Raw genomic sequence first — 22,409 nt, forward strand, 5'->3', positions numbered from 1 at the left:
ATTAACCAAGAAAACGGAAATAATTCCCGTGGCATTACAAGAAATGGCATCCTACATTACGCTGAACAGAGGCAAGGGTCAGTGAGCATCATGTTAGCAGAGACAAGACAGTTGGCCTAAACCCGGGGGTATGACGCTTACATTTACAATCCCGGGCAATTGGGGTTTAAAACAACTTTAAGGCAACATGCCAGTATCGGCTGAGAATGAATCGTAGCAGTGTGAGGATGAAAATTGACCTGTACCAAGGACGTACGCTGTAAGTGCCGCGCTACCTGTGAATAGTGCACGTACAGGCCGACCTGACCTGGGAGATGTTGGCCGTCGCTTTGCGAGGACTGCCGCGCGCCCGAACCCCAGTGCACGTACAGACCAACGTGACGGGAATGTTATGGCTCGTCACTAAGAAGGGTGTTCCCGCAAGCTCGGACTGCAATGTGCCATGTCATCTATACAGCTAAAGTAATCTAACGACATGTAACCAGTTGATGCTCCCTTAAGTGAACTTTCAGTGCGGAGACTAAGCAGAGCCGCTAGTCAGCATTAAGTTGTGCGGCAGGTATTACATTGAAATGCATATTTTAAAGTGTTTAAATGGATTACCTAAATTTCCCTTGCACATGTGAATTGGGTATTTTAGTTACTAGTAGCAGGTGTGTTAGGTTGAATGCCATATTATTTCTACAACTGCTTTTAGGATTAAGTATTAATGGTAAGAATATTTGCTGCATTTCCTTACCTTACAGGAAATGAGTGGTCACAGTATGCTTGGCAGTTCATTGACCAAGTTGGGTCATTCATGTTCTCATTCAAGGGTTTTACTTAAACCATGGCTTAAGCTTTAGCCTCAAAGGTAATCTTAATTGATTATCATTACTATGGGCTAAGGATGAGTTTTCTATTTCTATTCTTTTTTGTACATATATATATATATATATATATATATATATATATATATATATATATATATAAACAACCAGGTTCGAACCGGTATCCCCGCGTCAGGTGGACACATTACAGCTAGGCTATGGTACCCCCCCCCCCTCCTATTAGAAATTGACTATTTGAATACTGTATAATCGAATACCCTTCGTCTTACGTTGGTGAGCAACCGACTAAATTAATCAAATTATAGGCGGTGGAACACAATTATGATTTCAACATTAATTCTCATGATGTTACAAGAACCGTGGTGAAGGCAGGGTGAGATATGTACGAGTGGACGTAGTCACATTGCTTGACTTGATTCCAGGTAATTCTTCACCACTTTTGCCAACTAGTGTCCCTCACCGTAAATATTAGTGCATAAAGACAATACTTTAAGATATATTCTTGAAGTTTACCTCCAATACTGGGTCTGTATTTAAGATAAGAGTGCGTTCTGCAAAAAGGCTCCCGAGAAAGAAACATTAAAGGCAATGTGTGAATATATAGGCTGCCAGAATTCGGCACTGCATTCAAGTGGCTGGTGTACCTGATTACTCTGGCGAGGTTCTTCTTGGCCAGTCTCATCAACTTCGTTTTCATCATACCATTCAATTCATTCTTTGACATACAGTATTGGCATATAAACTCACGTTGCCGTTTTTACGCCTTCTTTATTGGTTCGCACTCACTGTTTATTACTTTATACCCTCGCTAGGTGTATGTAGAAGTTGCTTGATAAAAATAATGATAATTGTCCACAGCATAAGTAACGCTAGGCTTACATATGTCGACCATCATAGCCGAAGAAGATTAAAGTCCATGCTATCCCCACCCAGATGAGGTTGGGACACACGTAAAAACACCAGAAGTCTGGTGTGTGTGTCTTTTAACCTCCGTATGGCCGACGTAGCCAGGCGCCCCATGCCCAAGGCTCGTCACGGACGAAAGTCCACATCAAGGCCTGGCCGTAATTGAAATATAGAGAATTGTGTGACAAAACGAAGAGACAAGGGAAAGTATTCACGAATTTTTTGAGGAAGTGAAAAACCAGGTCATAGTTGTTGGGAGAGACATGAGAAGGTAGAGAGTTCCAGAGCTTCGACGTGCAGGAAAAGAAGCAGGTATCAAAACGGTCCACCCTTGAGTTGCTGATGGCCACACAATAATTATGTGACGCTGCAGCTTCCCGAATATTCCGTGGTCTAGCTAATGGTGGGGGCACAAGCAGCCAGCTCTCTGGAGCAAAAACCAAAGTAGTACCTATAAAAGAGGGAAAGTAAACCAACATTGCAGCGTAGGGCAAGGGGGTCAAGTTTGGAAGTTAGCCTGGGACAGTTTATAAGGCGGACTGCTTTCGACTGAACTCTGGCAATTAAGGATGATCATCTTAAACCTCCTCAAATGTGAGGGCAGTATTCCATACAGGGACGGATCAAACGAACCCCTTATACGAAGCAACTGTTCAAAAGAAAAGTTTCGACATCTAAACAGGACTCCCAGTTTCTCAGAGGCAGACTTACCTATTCCTATTAAAAGGGTTTCCAAGAAAGTGGATGTTACAGATTCCAAATATATTCATTGAGTCAAGAGGTGGAATTACAAAACCGTCAAAGGAGAGACGAGAGTTTGAGGAGTTTTCGATAGAGATGGGAAGAACCTGGGTCTTGGAGGCATTAAACTTCACAAGATCTTGTGTACCCCTGTGAGATATCCTGTCCAAGTTTGAGGTTACTGAGGAAGCTGTGTCAAGTGATGCAGACCGAGTGAGAGAAGAAGGAGCAGAATTGAAGGATGTGGATGAATACAATGTTGAGTGGTCATCGTATGAGTGCATAGGACAACAACGGGTGAGCAGTGGCATCACACAACAAGCCAGGTCATAGTAAGAGGAGCGACAACTCGGCGTGCGGGAGGAACACGGCAGCGCAACTAGTGTGGTCAGCGGTGACCTCGCCATCAGACAGAATTACATCGTAGGTACTGTGTTTATGTAGTTAGGTAGGTAGGTTCACATTCACCTCCCACCCGTCACCACACACACACACACACAACTCTCAGCCGTCTCTCACAGTCCCACTACCCCCACGGGAAAAAAAGAAAAATGAAACGTTCATATTTTCCTTTTTTTCACATTGTGCCCTAAATCCGACGAAGTCAGATTACGGAAAGTATTTCAGTGACAATCACTCACGAAACGTTATTCCTATGCTTCGTATCCCTGTCTGGGGTCACATGAGAGCCAAGACAACCTTCACCTTATATATTTCATATGATAACGAAACACCGACAAGAAATCGATAGAAAAAAGAGATGAAATGGCATCAGAAATGTAGAAAGACAGATGAAATACCCCTACATTGCATCAGCGCTAAACCAGAATGTGACCACGCTCGTTTATCTTTGTAAGTCAAATATTTGCTTGGAAAGAATGAACACATACAGAACTAAGATTACATAAGAATTCGTGCGTTGACTGATGAGGTACGTGTCTCTAAACACTCAGGTCTCAGTAAAAATGCAAAGGATGGTTACATTCAGCGTTATAATGAACCATAATATTCATTGGGGGATAAATGTCTATGGCCAACGTGCATAATATGAGCGCGCTGCCAAACGAGATTTAATTATATAACCCTGGCAACCGTTCCACTTCCTTGACGAGACATTTCAATAATTCTCTTACTTGTGCATTTCATTTGATTTTTCTTTCTGAACTGATTGATTTATCAGTGTTATCGAGTTTATCTTTTTTTTTTTATTTCGGGTAAAGAACTCGTAGGTCGAGTGATACTTGATGTATTCCCACATGGGAAGCAAACTTTTAAATTCGATTATTTGTTCACTTTTTAATACGTACGTTACATGGAAACAAGCTCGATTATCTACATATATATTCAATTTTCATATTTTGTTGACTAGGAGATCCATATTCATTTGTTTAAGAGATTAATCTTGTATAATGTGCGTCCAACCTACTTTGCGATGTTTTCCCGGCACCAGCTGGATATACGTAGTATCGGTTACTTTGTTCTTTAGGCTGTTCTCTTACTGTTGTTTAATTGTATTTCTAACGTTTAAACTGAAAAAAGGATAGCATGCATCAAAAGGTTATAATTTAGTTATATTCATCTTATATGTATATAATGTTTACCACGATGTTTACCACAATAATGATGCTCGTAGGAATACTCGTTTTTTCGCTATCACATCTCATCCTACCGTGCATTATGAAGTCTGAATGAATTATACTCTATCTGACAGCATTCTATTTACCAAGATTTACAATATTTTAAAGTAATAATAAGATAAATGAATATAAGTTCTCGGGGTTCAGCAGTTTCCCGCCAATATAGAGTAGTTGAGTTTTCTACCAATAGAGGGCAGAGTAATCGCGACGACGCTCCGATGAAGTTATCATGGAGAAAATATTTGTATAGAGAGCGATATAGGAGTATTTAACCATTACTCGAATTTCATCAATGGAAATTACATTTCATGTTTATAATGTTTTTTCAAACTTTTCAAGATGAATAATTTAATATTCTTCCATGTTTTATTCTCGATTATTAAACTTTCAGCGCATGCGCAAGAGGAGGCCGAGTGACCAGTTGTAAACTTTCATTAGTGAAGTGAGGGTGGTGGCTCTCTTCAGTTGTGAATATCTGTGGTCACACGGGAGATAAGTGGTGTGATTTTTGTGATTTCTGTAATAATGAATTAAGGAATGTTACGATGACGTAGATACGGAACATCATTGATTTGTGATTGGAATTGTAAAAGTTTTATAGTGAATTACCTGTGACAAGCACGGCGCTGTTACCTGTCCTCGAACAAAGTAAGTGTTTCACCTGTCAAACGTATTCTAAGAAGAAAAAAACAAATTGCTGGATAGAGTTGGTGCATTTAACTGTAGGAGAGGATGTCGGTAGTAAACGTTAGTAGACTCGTAGTCAGAGTTGGGGTAGTAAACGTTTAAAAGTGGTGTAACCTAGTAAGTGTCGGGGTCGCCCCAGGGCACGTTAGTTGTACAGGTAGGCGGCAGCCAGTGTTGCCAACCCTCTAGCTGCCTCACATTTAAGGCTTCGCGTGACATGTCCCATGTTTACTTCTCTTGACTGAGGACCACCACCGCTACGACTGAAATCACACTCGTACGCTCTGCAGAGAAGGAAGAAAAGGCTCAAGAATTATAGTTTTAGAGTTCACGTAAGTGATGGGTATTGAGTGTAATCTGTAGGCCTACCCAGGCTGGTTGGTGGTAGTAGGTTGGGGCAGTGTCCTGGGGTGAGTGTGAGGGGGGGCGCCGCGGTGTGCGGGTGGACTGATACCCCCATACACAAGTTGTCAGTGGGAGGGCTGCCTTCCTTGGCGGGTGACGCCACTACTGGTAATCTCAGCTTGCTCCTACGTGTTGCAGCTGTTGTGGCAACAACATCTCTCCTAGTGCTAATACCTGACTGAGGCTCAGGTCAAATATGTCTTTTAGGCGATATACCTATGCAGATAGCATTTTAAGAATTGAAATACATGGTAATGGGTAGTTTTCATGTATTTGGGTGACACGCACCAGATCTCTGCCATGATATTGTTTTCCCAGTTTGATTTTGTTTGTAAACATAAAGAGAAACTTCATCTAATTACCATAACTATAGTACACGAGGGCAATATATATATATATATATATATATATATATATATATATATATATATATATATATATATATATATATATATATATGAGTCCACGGGGAATTGAAACACGATAAGTTCCCAAGTGCGCTTTCGTGTAGCAATCACATCATCAGGGGAGATAGGAGAAAGAAATATGTCAGTTGGTATACGGAGGGGGGGGGGGGATAAGATGATTGTCATCTCTGACCTTGGAAGAATATTCAGGTTTCAATAAATTCCTCGTGATTCATTTGATTTAACTCGGTACAGATGAAGTCATTAGTATACTAGCCGCTCGTTCAGTTGTTTTTATTTGTACATGATAAATGCCCTGGCAGAAGTACGGGTGGAGCTATTACTTTTATATTGTTGTGTTGTCAGTGATATGAATATGGTACACGCTGTGTGACACCCCTTATCATGCTCTCACGGGATCCCTCAACTCGATGTCTGACGACACTGCTATGCTCCATATAATCCCCGACACCTCTCGCCTCCTTTCGACATCTTCAGACATCGCACACGTGCTTTATATATCATCTAACATCACTCATGTGCTCGGTGTATCCTTTGACGTATATCATTTGTTTTCTTTATCATCGGACACCACACGGGGTTGTGTTTTTAACGCTACTTACCTTCTTTTTTTTTTCTTATCTAGGTGCTACACACGCTGACCCCATACACATACGCTGTAGATGTTCAAACGTCACACATATATTGCAGCGGATCTGAAACCACGCCTGTATGCAGAGGTTCTGACGTCACTTACAGGGGTTATAACACCACACACCTGCTCTACAAGGGCTCTGACACTACATATCTGCACTATAAAAACCTAGACACCCCATCTACTCTATAAAGATTCACTGACACCACACACCTGCTCTACAGACTTAACACACCTGCATAGACTGACACCTCATACCTGCACGGCACAGGGTAGGACCTCACAAACCTATTCTAAGCAGACTGACACCACACATTTCCATCACACGGACTCTAGCACCACATAGTTGTGCTACTCTCTAACATCAGACGCATGCACCTACTGTGACAACATACATTTGCACTATGCAAGCTGACACCATATTCCTGCACTACGCGAGCTGACACCATATTCCTGCACTGCACATTGACACCACACACACTACAGTGGCGCAGCGCATCTGCATCACACACCTGCACTACAGTGACACAGCACATCTGCATCACACACCTGCACTACAGTGACACAGCACATCTGCATCACACACCTGCACTACAGTGACACAGCACATCTGCATCACACCTGCACTACAGTGACAGCACATCTGCATTACACAGGCTCAGACACCGTTTACTCTTTTATAGTATAGTTATGGATGGATGGAATTAGAATGGCTGAGGACTAGGGTATTGCAGACAGCATACATGAATTTAGTTGTATAATGGTAGGGAATGTTGAGGAGATGGGGCCCCACGAGTGTGAAACTCCCTCACCGTTAAGTACACATAGGTAATTCCACACACACACACACACACACACACACACACACACAACTGCACTACAGACTATGGCACCACCCACTTAAATAGGCTAACATTACACTCCTTTGCTACAGTCCCTGACGCAGCACATTTGCACTGCAGGGGTTCAGACACCACACACCTGCTTTCTATAGGTTATAACACCACATATCTACACAGCAGGGATACCTGCCCTATAGCAGCTCTGCCTCGTACACACTTACATTCTGATTCCATACACACTACAAAGACTTTGACACCTCACACCTGTACTGCACAGACTTTTGATGCTTTACGGGTGCACAACACCACCTGCTAAACCCTGACACCAGCTGGCAGCCTCTGACACCAAACAGCTGCACCTGGCAGCCTTTGACATCAGACACCTGCACCTGGCAGCCTTTGACACCAAACACCTGCAATTGGGAGCCTCTGATACCATACACTTGCAATTGGCAGCCTCTGACTCCAAACACATGCAATGTGCAAACACATGCATTGTGCACACATGCATTGTGCAAACATGCATTGTGCTGCCTCTGACACCAAACTCCTGCACTTGGCAACCTCTAACAGTACATACCTCCACCGAACAGTGACACCACACACCTGTTATGCATCGTCTGACGGTACACACCTTCACCATACAGACTTTAACACCACAGTCCTGCACTGCACAGGCTGGGATACTTCATACCTGCTCTAAGTAGACTTTATCGCCACACGCCGACGCAACACTGACTCTTAACACCACACTCACACCTCTGCTTCACAGACTAACGCTGCATACTTACACTGCACAGACTTACACCACACATCTGCCCTATACAGACTCTCTTTCTCTATCTCTCTGAGGCCGCACGCTTGCACTGCACAGACTGACTTAGCACACCTGCACCACAAAGACACTGACACCACACACCTGCACTGCATGCAGACACCACACTTTGGCATTACAAAAACTGAGACACAATACACCTGCTCTATAGACTGGAAAAAAATGATTGACACCACGTGCCTGCACTGAAGACTTTATACAGACTGACACCACACACCCGCACTACAGAGACTGACAACACTCACCTGCATTGCGCGGACTCTGACACCACACAGATGTATTGCACAAAGTTCTGACACTACACACTACGCTGTTTTCTTTGACACTTCTACTGCATTGCACAGCACTGACAGTACACACCTGCCCTACACAGACTCTGACACCTTACACATGTATTACACATAGTCTGATGTCATACTCCTGCACTATAAAATATTTGTCACTGTATGTTCGTACAGTATAGGCTCTTGACATCAAATACCTGCACCGTACAGACAAACCACACACCTGCAGTGAACAGACGCTAACACCACACACTTACACTGCACAGACTGACACCTGCGCTAGTTTCCGATACTACACACTTGCATTACACATACTCTGACACGACACAGCGGTGCTACACAGACTCTGACACGACACAGCGGCGCTACATAGACTCTGACACGACACAGCGGCGCTGCACAGACTCTGACACAACACAGCGGCGCTACATAGACTCTGACACAACATAGCGGCGCTGCACATACTTTGACACGGCACAACGGCGCTGCACAGACTCTGACACGACACAGCGGCGCGACACAGACTTTTGACACCGTATTCTTAAATACACGGTCTCTGAGCACCACACACTTGCCCTACACAAACTGACAGTATGTATACGCGTGCATAATACAGACTGACGCCATACATGTGTACTGCATATACTGACACCACACACCTGTACTGCTAGGCCCTGACGCCACGCACCAGCACTTCACATACACTGACGCCACATTTGCGCATTACAAATACTAACATCAGTCATGGATTTGATATACTGTAGACCTCCTACTTACTCTGACGGGAAGATGACCCTTTAAGTCCCTGGACCTGTGTGGCCGTAGGCCACTCAAGAATGGACCGTTTTGACATGTTTCTTTCCCTACACCTCGAATCTTTGGAACTCTTTACCCTCTCGTGTCTTTCTCAGTAACTATGACTTGGCTCATTTTTAAAGACAGGCTTTTCACTTCCTCATAAATTCGTAAATACTACTTTTTCCCCCTTGTCATTAATTCCTCTATATTTCAAGTAAGACCTGACCTTGATGTGGACTTGGTCCGTGACTGGGGCTCCCAGCGTAAGAAAAAAAAAGTCTCCTTTATCGATGTGTGTACCCACTGCACGCTCCATACTTGCCTCCACCTACCCCTGTACATGCACCCTCTATCCATGCTGTTATTGAACTGTTTTATTTATGTGTATGTATGTATGTATACTAAAACTAAAATTAAATCACCCTTGAAATTAGAAGGTCCGATAACCGCAAGAGAAATGAACGTCCATTGTTCAAGTACATTGGCCAGAACCATCAGTAACATTGTGAGATGCACGATGGAGTAATATAAGAGAACCCAGGATAAGTATATACAAAGTGTACCGGACCAGCCCGCGGCTGGACCCACTCACTAGCTTGGTAGACCAACGACCCGACCCACCAGATCGGACCCTGCCCGAGCTGCAGGGGTAGAAGACCTCCAAAGCCTTGTAAGGTGTACGTACATAAGGCATCCATGGGGCTTGTCGTGCTTTTAAGGTGTGCGTTTGGTACAGTTGTCATACAGTCGTTGTTTCTCTTAATAATAATAATAATAATAATAATAATAATAATAATTATGATAAAAATTATTATTATTATTATTATTATTATTATTATTTTTATTATCATTTTAGTCAATAATTTTTCTTGTGTGTGGGTCTCCTCGTTAGGTAGGTTGGTAGTAGGTGCTAGGCATGGGTATCAGGAGGGTTAGTGACGGCTGCGCAGTGTGGCAACACTTCCGTGGCTGTCATGTGTCACTCCTTTGGCCCAGATGATTGTCTATTCTTTCTGCCTTACCCACACATGGTCTGCTGGCTTTCAGACCACAAACATAATCTCTCCATCTCATACACAACACGTAGCTCAAGCGACACGTTCCTCCTAGCTTCGTATGTTCTCACGGTGAGCGCCACGCGTCAGTCTTCCCTTTTGGCAAAATCTCGTCGTATGCAGTCACTGTCTCTCGTTTTCTTTGACATCTAGTGACGTAAGGCGATGTGGCTTTTGGTATGGAAATGATGGAGGGCGGAGTGGGGGAGAGGGATGTATAGCATTGCCCACTGTGGTTGCCACTACTTGTAAGTTCCCAAGGCTTCCTTCTCAGTTCAGCCTGCGGAAGAAACAACAATAATAATGATGATATTGTATTTTTGAGTGAAAGATTTCATTGTGTCTGGATATTTATACTGGGGTATCGGTGGCTTCTTTCTTAAGGTTATAAAGAAGTATTTGTGTTTGAGCGATTGCCTCTTCCGTCTTGTGTTTATGTTGTGTCGCTTGGTTCACTAGTTCGACCTGATGGATTCGGAGTTATGTGGTGTGTGTGTGTGTGTGTGTTCAAATTTATACGCTATCACTTCGTTTATATATATATATATATATATATATATATATATATATATATATATATATATATATATATAACAAGAGTTGCTGTTGTGTGTATGTAAAGAAATCTGTTTCATCAGAACGCAATTTCTTTGCCGTGTACAAATGATGAGTGAATGTCACGTGTAGAGGGTGACTTAATGATAATTTAATATTTATCATGCTGGTATCACATTTATTACATATTGTAAGGACAGCATAATGAATATGTTAGACGTACAACGACCATTTAGTTACCTGGGCAACAACAACATCTGAAACATAAACCAGACGTGTGATGTGCAGCGAAACACATGCAGATCATTACCTCCCTCACCTTTGTACACGGGGATTAAATATCCTTTGATGGAACAAAGTCGTTTGTATTGTTCATATGCCGGCTGACGTATGAGCAAAAATGAAGCCTCCACTGACAGCGACGGCCGAGGTGGCTGTCTACTGACAGCCGTAGTCTTAGTGTCCACCGACATGTATGATCTTGGTACTCGCTGACAAATACGGCCGAGGTGTCCACTGATATTCCCGGCTGAAGAGTCCACTAACAACTACGGCAGAGATGTTCTCTTACAGGTACGGTGAGAGGTGTCCGCTGACACCTAGGGTTCGTGCGTCCACTGTCAGCCACGGCCGAGGTGTCCACTGATACTTATGACAGGAGTGTCCATTGGTGGCTGTGGTAGAGGTGTCCACTGTCAGCGAAGGTCGGTGCTGAAAGGCTGCAAAGAGACATATACGAAGCTTAAAGTGAGCCACCGAGACTATGTTTTTCGTTGGGACTAAGTTTCGACTCCTGAGTTATGAGGAAAATGAAGCAGTCGTAAATAGTACAGAATTTCGGACAGACAGACACTTATCCTCAACCACTTGAACGTGGAGAAAGACATCGGAGTGATGATGTGTAACGACCCCACCTTCAGCGCACACAACAAAACGGTTACCTTCCCCAGAGGGGTGGTGGGCTGGACCCTGCAGACTTTCAAGACAAGAAAACCAATGATAGTGTCAAATCGTTAACATCTCCCGGAAAGGCTGTCGAAATTGCAGAAGTAGACGTTCAGAGATCTTGTACAGGCCATATTAGTGTGGTAAAGCAACAAAATAACTGGGAATTGCTGATATCTCTGGGGCTACGCTGCCTGGAGAGCAGGCGGGAGAGGTATATCATCATCTTCGTATATAACTTAAGACCTAGAAGGTAGGGTTCCCAGCTTACACTCTGAAATAGCATCGGACTGGCATGGAAGACTTTATTAAATGGAATGCTACCTCTGAAATCCACTGGAGCGGTGTGCTCAGGATGAGAGCACACATTAAGCATCTGAGGCCCAGCATTCTTCAGCAGGTTGCCTGTTATTCTCAGCGACACCATTGGGGCGCACACTAGAGAAGTTTAAGTGTACTGGATAAGTACTTACAAGATGCACCAGACCGGCCAAGATGTGGGGGTAATGTGGCCTGCGGGCTGCTGTCTTCAACAGCTTGGTCGACCAACGACCTACTGAAGACAACATCACTAGGTTGAGTCTCCAGATGTGTTGACTGACAGCTGGTGGCGGCGTCCATGTCAGAAACACTGTGAGGTGCACGGTGGGGAAATTCAATGCGGTCCTAGGTAGTCATTTACATGGCTCACTAGACCTGCTGGGATGTGATGGGCACAGGAGCCTGCGGGCTGCCACTTCCAACAGTCTGGTTGACCATCGTCACGACTCAGTAATATGGACTTAGCCCGAGCTGTGGGGGTAGAAGATCCACGAAGTAGATACACGTCAGGGGACTGAAAGGTCATGAGATACAAAGGAAATAAGGAAAAATAAATCTAAGATATCGAGAACGAATCTTTTACTCATATATTGATAACGAAACACTTTTACTCATATATTGATAACGAAAACTTTTACTCATGTATTGATAACAATTTTAGTCGTATATTGATAACGAAACACTTTTACTCATATATTGATAACGAAAACTTTTACTCATGTATTGATAACTTAACACTGTCATATATTGATAACGAAACACTTTTACTCATATATTGATAACGAAAACTTTTACTCATGTATTAACGTAACACTTTTACTCATATATTGATAACGAAACACTTTTACTCATGTATTGATAACGTAACACTTTTACTCATATTAATAACAACACTTTTACTCATGTATTGATAACGTAACACTTTTGTATTAATAACGAAACGCTTTTACTCGTGTATTGATGACGAAACACTTTTACTTATATATTAATAACGAAACACTTCTACTCATGTATTGATGACGTAACACTTTTATATTAATAACAAAACACTATACTTATGTATTTATAACGAAACACTTTTACTCGTGTATTGATAACGAAACACTTTTACTCATATATTGATAACGGAACACTTTTGATTTTAACTCGTATATTGATAACGGAACACTTTTACTCATATATTAATAACGAATAACTTTTAATCATTTATTGATAACGAAACACTTTTACTCGTATTGATAACGAAACACTTACTCGCATATCAAGAACGACACACTTTTACTCATATGTTGATAACGAAACTTGTACTTACATGCGAAACGTAAATGGAGAACCGCTAACTTCATTGGCCCGCTAAACGTAAGGCACATACGCGAGTCACATAGCCAAGACTTCAGGAACAGAAGCGATATATATGTGTGGAGCAGGTCGCACTGCTCGATTCGTTTTGTCTTCGGTGATCCCCGTGTGCATAAGCGGGCCTAAGAAGGTCTGGCCACGAAGGTAGTTCTTGGGGGGTGAAGGAGGCAGGAACACAAAGAGCTGATCAATGGCTGTCGAGGAGGGAAAGGAAAGGAGGTATAGCTTCCGTCATTAAGGTCGATGATGGCTCGTTCTGACCTCACTTCTACGCTGTGACCCAGGTGTGGTCGGCCGTGCTGTAGGGGGGTAGACCACCGAGTTAATTCCTCCGGGGGAGTAGGAGGTCAGGTGGGGGGTCGCACGTGGGAACTTGCCCCCGCGTCAAGTTGGTTGCTCAGTGTTATCATTATAGTGGGTAGGCGCGGCAGTCTGTGGCTGATGCCGCCACCCACCTACACACTACAGTGTCAGAGAGACGTGAGGATATCATTGTTTTCAGATTAAGACAAGGATTCAAAGACATACAGGGATATGGGATAAGCTGTGAGGACAACAGTTGAAAAAGTGTTTTGCGAGAGAAAATGTTACACTTGATGATAGTCAAATATTTAACATACTTTCTAGATTTAGAATTAGAGAGAAATGATAAATTCTGATTTTAGGTAATAGGAACGGATTAATGAGGTTGTTAAACTTTGTATGTAATGTACACATGAAATTGTTACGCCATGCTCGTGTGCGAAGACGGGAAGCTTTCGTCAGCGGATATGATGATCAGAAGGAAACTGCATGGCCTAAGCTGATTGCAATGCCAAAAGGTTTGGTTCACTAGATGCAGACGGACCACGACATCGTAGTCAGTGCACGGGAAAACATTTCTTTGCCCTTTTCACTACAAGGACGAGGATATGACAATAATAACAACCTTCCCGCGAAGCAATATCAAACTTGCCCGAATATACGTTACTCCAAGCCGTCGGCAAGGAACTGGGAGAATTATTGGCAACTGCATACGGGGTTAGGCGCTGGCAACTTCCTTGGCGTATATACAAACAAGACAGGACTACCGTTTTATAAGTACTGACAGTATTCATGTCTAAAGTGTAAGTGCTTTGAAAATTATCCTCACTTTCAATCCATCACTATTCAGGGGAGAGACAGTTAAACTTGGTTCCTGGCTGACCCATGAAGGTAACTAAGGTATACGTAACAGAACCCGTGGACTGACTGTGTGTGTGGCGTGAGGGCGAGGCTTCGGGAAATCCTGATGGACAGTGAATATGCCGCTGGCTAAGGCCATAGTGTGTAGAGGATTAACCTCCGTCCTCCTTTATACCCCCGTGTGCTGTCTTGAACCAACCTTGTGCAACCAAACCTTCAGGGATGTGGGAGTTAGCTGATGATGTGCACGTGGCACGTCCACAGCATGCAGAGAATATTGATGTTGCGATTAAAGGCAGCGTGTATAGGTTTATACTCACTGAGATTGTGCCTCCAGCATGTGTACTCATACATGATAACCACTGATATCAATGACTGATGGAGCCAAAGACACCATTGACTTACTTGTTGAAGTCTTCTGGGGTCTTTGCTCCCACAGCCCAGGCTGGGCCCATTTTGGATTGGGTTGTTGGTCTGCCAAACTGTTGGAAGCGGCAGTCCGCAGGCCCACATAGCCCCCACAGCCTGGCTGTTATGATACACTCTGTAGGTACTTGTCCATAGCACTCTTAAACTTCTCTACTGTGCATCTCATGACGTTTCTGATCATAGCTGGCAGGGTATTGAAGTCTTGGGCCCCTGATATATTATGCATGCATACAGCACCTTTGGATTCCAGATGTAGTATTCTAAAGTCTTCCACGCTGGTCGTGTCAGTAGGATGTTATTTTCGAGCGTAGGTTGGGAATCATACCTACTAGGATTTTCCGGGTGTAGGTGATGATACACTTCTCCCGTCTGCGCTAGATCTAGGGTGTATAACTTCACAGATTTCACCCGTTCCCAGTAATTTAGTTCCTTTCCTGACTGATGGGCCAGAGATATCAGTCACAGGTGAAACCAAAGAAACGAATGACTGATGGAGCCAAAGATACTAACTGATGGAGCCATCGAGCCGAAGTAGCAGTATGTGACTATTGTAGCGGGATAAGCAGCAGCTTTTACGTCATATTTAGACAAAAAGCGTTTGTCTATACACGGAAACATTAAATATATGCAGAAGTTCTCCCACGCACGAGGATGGTACTCGGCGTCAGTGAATGAATTTGGCGCCCTAATCTAGTTTCTGTGAAGTGGCGGCGTAATAGAAATGGTGAATATACAAAAGTCTGACCCTCACCCACTTTCAGAGCGTCCCATTGTTAAGAAGTATTTACCACAACGGTTTCTTTATCCGTAGTTAAAGGGTAGTTGAATATATTACATATGCCTTACACTGTTTTTGGTGGCTGTCTTCCATCGCCACAGCTCGATTCACGACAGCGTTTCCCTTGTGAGGTCCTTAGCTTCATTTATTTATCACATGGTTTACTACCTGGCTAGTTTGGTACACATTTCAGAAAACTGTGTGCCGCCATAATGAGGTGAAGTTGGAGGGTTTACCTTCAGCCGATAGTAGTCTGAACAGACGTTAACAGACATTTTCCATAATACTCTCCACCTTCACTGACTCTGTACAGTCATTCATCGTTGCCTAGTCTTTGTAGACTTATTTAAGTTGTAATGTTACTCAGTCAACGAGGTTCAATCCTGCATTTTTTATGCGTTTAGTATTTTTCGTCTGAGCCACCGCCCACAGAATGGGTAAGAGTTAAACCTAGGCTTAGGATAAATGTAAATTGAATGAGCCGTTCTCGCGACTGTATCACACCATCGGCACCGCTGTTTACACTCGGCTTCAGTTTGCATATCGTACCCAGTATGTCAGTCCATGAAGGAATCGGTTGTACCTTACCATATGGGTAAACTCGATTTCTTGTCGACCAGTCTAAGCCCACAGCCAGTTGTAAGACCAAGGTTCTCCGTTTCTCTTCTGATCATTCGGGCTGTTCCAGTCAGCAGTACGGCCCGCAGACTTGTGTACACGGTAAAAAAAAAAAAAAAATCAACTTTTTTTTTCATTTTTTAATGAAACTGTATGACACCATGGACGAAAGATCTGAGAAATGCCCATTGGTCTGGCCTCACAACAGTAGACTTGCTCTCATACTATGTGGATTGCTCACGACATTTCCTGCCAGCATAGATTTCGTATTGATTTCATATTTAAGTAGAAATAACTGTAAAGTGGGGCTACAGTAATTACTGGGAGATTTCTATCTTATTATTGTTTAACATCCCTATAGAGACGAGACGAATAGAATTGATCATTTCGAAATTCATCGAACCACGGCGTGCGAGATTTTTTTTTACCTACCTAGTGTACCCTGCACACACGGGCTGGCCATGTGTACTATTGTGTATGTTCTCTTGCGCCGCTGTATATGTGATGGGTAAGAGTAAGCAATAAACTTTCTGCCTTTTATGTGGTAGAAGTCATACTAAGGAGCTACATACACTGTATACAGATATTTCATACATTTCGTCACATTGTGATTTGTACTTACTGTTGTCTGGAGTGAGTTGACCACAACAAGCCCCGGATGTTTCCTTTATTTCCTCTCATTGTATTCTGGTAACCTTTTGATGTTAGAAGTGTCACTTGACCTTTTTTTTTTCCCTGCACCTGTGATTACTATTTGTGTGTTGCGGGGAGCGTTTTATTCTCATGTTGCCCTGTCTCTCTACCTTGTATATATGTACCATATATGTTCTCGTATTTTTGTACACACACACACACACACACAAGCATAAGCCAGGTTACCCATTTATCGACTAGCCCCGATGGAGCATTAACTTTTGGGTTGGGTTTTGGCCGACTATCACGCTTCGCACTCATGCGGGTCCGACCCCATGCAACGCTAGTTCTTTTGGGTAGAGTAACATTGTTATTCGCAGTAGGTGATAACAAACTTATTCTTTGAACAGGAGATTCCAATAGGTGTGTATGGGTCGATGTTTGTGATAGGTTTTTTTTTTTTTTTTTTTAGAGGGGGGAATGTTTGTTTGTCTATTGTACACACACACCTGAACAATTTACACTTGTGATTCACTGTAATGATGTACTGTATAGTGTAGGTGTACTTCAGGTATGAAAATTGTACTTATACTTTTGGTGATATACGGTACTGTGCAATGTACTGGTACTTTAGGGTGATGTACGGTACGTATGCATAGTTACCCAAAAGGTTTATAGATTTTTCACATCATATTGACAAGGTAGAGGAACTGAACCTCCAGGATCTGATATCACTAAGGATGTAGGAAGTCCTAAAAGGCATAGTTCCCAACCCACACCCGAAAGTACATCGCAAAGGGCACGACAGTCTTGGAAGACTCGTAAGTTATGACTCCTACAGTCGAATGGCGCGGTAAACATGAAAAGGGAAAAAATAGAAATGCCTTGAACATCCGGGCCAAGACTTTAACGCATTGCATGCAACCATCAGAAACACTGTGGGATGTATACTGAAGACAATTAAGAAGGCCCTCTGTAAGTATTTAGAAAGTATACGAGACCAGCCAGGCTGTGTGTGTGTGTGTGTGTGTATGCGCGTGTGTTTGTGTTTTGTTTACGTGGACCTGCAGGTCGCTGCTTCTAGCGGCTCGTTCGACCAGTGACCCAACTCAGCATCCTGGGCAGAGCCTGGACTGTTGGGGAAGACCTCGGAAGATTGCTTCAGGTACAGCTTCTTCGAGATGACTGCTGGCTGTATGCTGAATAGTCTTGGGCCCCGTATATCCAAGGTGTTCGTTTGTGCTTGTCGCGCCTTCTGGTTTCAGTGGTAGTCATGTACAGTCTTCCATGCCTGTTGTGCCAATAGGGAACTTTTTTTTTTCTTTTTTGAGAGCGGGTTGTAAACCATGCCATCCAGGAGTTTCCAAGTGTAAATTATGTTAACATTTACCATCTGCCTTCCAGAGAACAACCTTATTGATTTCAGTGGTTCTGGTTTTTCAGTGGTAGTCATGTACAGTCTTCCATGCCTGTTGTGCCAATAGGGAACTTTTTTTTTTTTTTTTTTTTAGAGCGGGTTGTGAACCATGCCTTCCAGGATTTTCCAAGTGTGAATTATGCTAACATCTATCATCTGCCTTCCAGAGAACAACCTTATTGATTTCAGTGGTTTCTGTAATTCAGATCTTTTACCGCATCATTGCGAGCCGTGAAGGATCTTTTCACACTTTTTAACTGCAATTTTGCCCTCCCTGAATGAGGATATTGTCGCACAGCCACGTTGTGTACCAGGCTGTGAGGGCTTGTGGGCCTGCGGGCTATAGCTTCTAAAAGGTTAGTCGACCAACGACCCAACCAAACAGCCTGGGCCGGGCTGTGGGGGTAGAAGACCTCCCAAAGACTTTAGCATGTATTCACCAGCTTGGTTGACCAAAAGCGCAACCCAGTAGCGTGGGTTCATCCCGGGCTGTGAGGGGTAGATGACCCTGAAGACTTCATTAGGTATTTTCAGGAATATCCTAGTTGTAAGAGTATATTAGTGGCGTAAAAAGCGTTATCATTGGTTTTTCCTCTTTCGTGATAAAGATCCGCAAACCTACCTTGTTTTTGAAAGAGGATATACCGTTGGCTTATGTTCGCTGAAAGTGAAGTTGTCCGACATTATTACTCCGAAGTCTTTCGTATTGTTCAGTTGTGATGTGATGGTGTCTTTTGACTGTCCAATATCCTCTAGTGTTCTTAGCTCTTCTCTCTCTCTCTCTCTCTCTCTCTCTCTCTCTCTCTCTCTCTCTCTCTCTCTCTCTCTCTCTCCCGTTGAAGAATGAAATTTTCCTTGTTGAAAAAGCATGTTTTTTAAGTGGCCCAACGACAGACTTTGTTTATGCCAGCTTTGTAGCTTCTCCGTTTTCTGTTGATGAGATTTTCATGCGTGTTTTAGGATCGCATTTTATGTAAAGTATGATGTAAAGCTAGGACTCGTGTCTGTCAATGTCAGATAAGAGAACAATAATGGGGCCCCGACTCGTTTTTTTTTTTTCTTTTTCGTTGTGCTTATTGTATACTTTGTGATCCCATGTTTGTTGTGCCCGTTGGGAACTGTATTTGAATTTAGGTTGGGAGCCATGCCTCCCAGGATTATCCAAGAGTAGATTATGATATACCGGTACCTTCCCCGTCTGCGCTTCAGAGAGGACCACCCCATTGATTTCAGTTCCTTTACAGCGTCTGTGCAGGTCGTTCAAAGATTTTTCCACACTTTTCAACGTCAGTTTGTCCTTCGTGAAAGGTGATGTTTGCACCATGTTCTGTCCGAGAGAATACAAGTATCTAGAGTTTTCATCATTAATGTATTCTCTCTTGTTTTGAAGGTCCGAAAAATCCTACCTACCATTTTTCTGGAAGAGGCAATTGATACCTTGTTATGTTCCCTTATGGTAAGGTCGGTGGACATTATTATTTCGAGGCTTTTACTTTTATTCAATTGTGAACTGAAAGTAAACTTAGAGTGACCTGAGGACGAAATCACCGAAGTAGTCTCATCCTAGACATTATATTTATACACTTTACCTCACTGAAACATCTTAGGCAATAGATAACGCCAGTTAATAGAGTATAGTAAATATGGGCCTCGTTTACTTGCTCCTGCGGAGGGCATAGGGGGCCGGTGACCAGTAGGCCATTAACCTTTGAACTTGGACTTACACGGAGCAGACGCTCCGACAACAAGCCGTGTTGCGTCGGGGAACGGCGGAATGGCCCTGTTCATTGGTCTAATCACGCGAACCCGCCGTTTTTCGTCTTCTTACCTCCCATATTGCCGGAACAACCTTTCCACTGAACAATAACATATATTTTCCAAATTATATCATCCCAGCCATCAGCTGTTTCTGTCCTGCCAAAGAAATGGGGGGAATTACTGGCATTTGTGTGTCGGGGTTAATCATCGTGCGGCAGACAGCTACCTCGGCGTATCTGCAGACAGAAGACAGACTGGACTGGCTTTTTATGATGCATAAGTAGAGTCATATAATATTTTCTGGATGATACATACCCCAGCAGCCAGCAATTTCTATCCTGCCAAAGAAATAGGCGAATTATTGGCCACTGAGTATGGGGTTTAGTCTTCGTGTGCGTGTGGTAACTTCATCGTGGTATCTGTAGACATAAGACAGGACCGCCTCTTTTAAGTGCAGAAGCCTAATGCGATCATTATATTCTTACGTACCTTAGCAAAGCCTAGCCTAACCTAATCTATCCCATGTAAACGTAAAAACCCAAGCCAGCCTAACTGTAACCTCTTCGAATACCATTCAGTATAGTTTAGGTGATTCCTTTCTTTTTTAATGGTTATGTTTGTTATCTTTATAAACCCGACCAAAGTACATCATACGATGATGTCGGAGACTCTTTTGCTCCCATATAGACGCCATAGTTGTATCCTTATGGTGGCTCTCAGTGACGTGAAGCAGAATCGTGTGTCTAGCTGTCACGTATCATATGTTCCAAGGATCACACACACACATCATATATCATAGTACGTGCGGTGTTCCTTAAGTCCGACGTTGTGACACTTGGGTACGATGGACGGGCACTTAGCTTGACCTTTGAGGGTCATGTTAAAGGTACGGGATTCATCCCCAAGGGTTATACTGTCGTGCCGATGAACGTACCGTAGTTCTCTGAGGACGTACAGTTTTGATCAGTAATGGTACATTTAGGCTCGAGAGATGATGTGCCGTCATGCTCATGAGCTGTACGTTGCTGCTCAAGGGTGGGTGCCGTGGTGTACTGTACAGGATATGTACTAAAGTACACAGCCAATACACACTCCCAGTACACAGCACCCCTATGTGTGCGTGAGGGCTGAGGTGAGAGGAGAGGTTATCACTAGGTGCTCTAGGAGGGTCGGGCTGCCAGGGTTATCAGGGTTATGGCGGGCCCTTGACTAGTGAGACAGACCAGCCCACCGACACCAGCACCACCACCCGCCTCCTGCCTCACCCTCACCGCTGGGTCAAGGTGCCACGCCCGTCCGCCTTCCTGCTGCTGCAGGTGGTACAGCAAGAGCCACGCACTTACCGAGGCCCCACTTCTGTAGCTACCACTGCATCAGGACACTGAAGAGAACCACCAGGAAGACGGTCCATTGGGAAAATGTCCTTCCCTCAGAGGACCGTGTTCACTCCTACTGGTACTCCGTGCATCTACACCTAACAGCTGCAGCGACGCTGTAGATTTGCTGTCATCATTGGAATATGACATCCAATTCAGCATGGCGGTCTTATCCACTGAACACACTATACCTGCCAACCGACGGTCCGCAAGTCCTCCACTCTGCCTCAGAGATGAATGTCTTCTCAACTGAAACTGTACAACCAAGATTATGCCAGATGAGCATGACGCGCGCGCGCGCGCGCACACACACACACACACACACACACACACACACACACACACACACACACACACACACACAGACTGTAACAAATATGGTCTTGATACAAAGTTCCAACTATGAATACGGCAAGAGACATCAGCGTCAGGCTCCGTCGTCCAAGGCTGTTCTACGCACTACTAACAAATATCAAGACTTATAGATCCGCTGCAAAGGAGAAGAAAATACGTAAATGTTACATAATGTAAGTAATCAGCTGGATTTATGGGTAATTGGCTTGAATGTTGCAGTCTTGATCAAACAGCTAGACCGATCAAATCAGTAAAGCACTAGGAGCTAGCCTAAGTTCTGAGGGGTAGACCAGCCACCCAAAATGAAAATGATGTAAGGTCAGGTAAAGCATGATCATCGCTCAGTGGGGGACTGTAATTACCAGACGACACATCCCTCCGACAGCTGGGTATACGAGGGAGACATGACTTGACTTCTTTGAATTTGATTCCTTGTATGACAGACTTGGAAGGCTGAGGTGCAGCGTCGCTAATCTCGTACATAGGACTTTAAGTTATCACTTAGAGAAAGTCTGTCAGAATCATTGTTTTTGATAAAGAAAAATATAAAGTATTTGTCACGATTTTCTTTCCAGTACTCCACGTTTTCGAACTTGTCCAAGGTCTATTCTTGTTCTTGA

At 43.5% G+C, this 22,409-nt stretch overlaps 1 protein-coding gene across 8 annotated transcripts in view; it reads left to right on the forward strand.

Annotated features, from left to right (window-relative positions):
* The first annotated feature begins 4,548 nt into the window (after window positions 1-4,548).
* The window catches only part of cno (adherens junction formation factor afadin), a 585,480-nt gene continuing 567,619 nt past the window's right edge, over window positions 4,549-22,409 (forward strand). For all 8 annotated transcript variants that reach the window (XM_071673965.1, XM_071673968.1, XM_071673973.1 and 5 more), the window contains exon 1: window positions 4,549-4,762. The gene's annotated coding sequence lies outside the window, so the exon portion shown is untranslated. The remainder of the gene's footprint in view (window positions 4,763-22,409) is intronic.

This window comes from Panulirus ornatus, chromosome 19 (genome assembly GCF_036320965.1).
Source record: "Panulirus ornatus isolate Po-2019 chromosome 19, ASM3632096v1, whole genome shotgun sequence".
Lineage (NCBI taxonomy): Eukaryota > Metazoa > Arthropoda > Malacostraca > Decapoda > Palinuridae > Panulirus > Panulirus ornatus.